Genomic DNA, 431 nt, shown 5'->3' with positions numbered 1-431 from the left:
AATTGGAAATGATAAATTACTTTTTATGGTTTATGGGTGCAGTTTATACAAGCATGTGACACAGAATGAGAACTGGGAGGCTGACTGGTTGTCAGAGCTGGTACCTGCCTGTAAAACTTATTTAAAAAATATATCATTCTTGGAGAAACTTCCCTGATGTGGTTAAGACTCTGGGCTTACACTGCAGGGGGTGTAGGTTCAACCCCTGGTTGGGGAACTAACATCCTGCATGCTGTGTGCGGTGCAGCCAAAAATATAAAATTTTTTTAAAAAATAAATCATCACTGCCCTGCAGATGCCGGATTTGCCGGCACCACGGGTGCGGCCGCCCTGCTGCGCCCGTGCCGTTGGGGCAGAGAGGAAGCGGCTATTTCTACGCTCAGTGCTCAGAACCGTGGGCACTAAGAATGGTTTGTAGCCGAACATCAGTG

General features: G+C 47.1%; 1 protein-coding gene across 1 annotated transcript in view; it reads right to left on the bottom strand.

Moving 5' to 3' along the window:
- MED25 (mediator complex subunit 25) overlaps positions 1 to 431 on the bottom strand; it is a 13,477-nt gene that overhangs the window by 770 nt on the left and 12,276 nt on the right. The gene's annotated exons all lie outside the window — the stretch shown is intronic.

The sequence above is a fragment of the Bison bison genome, unplaced genomic scaffold (assembly GCF_000754665.1).
Source record: "Bison bison bison isolate TAMUID 2011002044 unplaced genomic scaffold, Bison_UMD1.0 scf7180017864285, whole genome shotgun sequence".
Taxonomy (NCBI): domain Eukaryota; kingdom Metazoa; phylum Chordata; class Mammalia; order Artiodactyla; family Bovidae; genus Bison; species Bison bison.
This window is presented reverse-complemented; position numbering and strand designations above follow the sequence as displayed.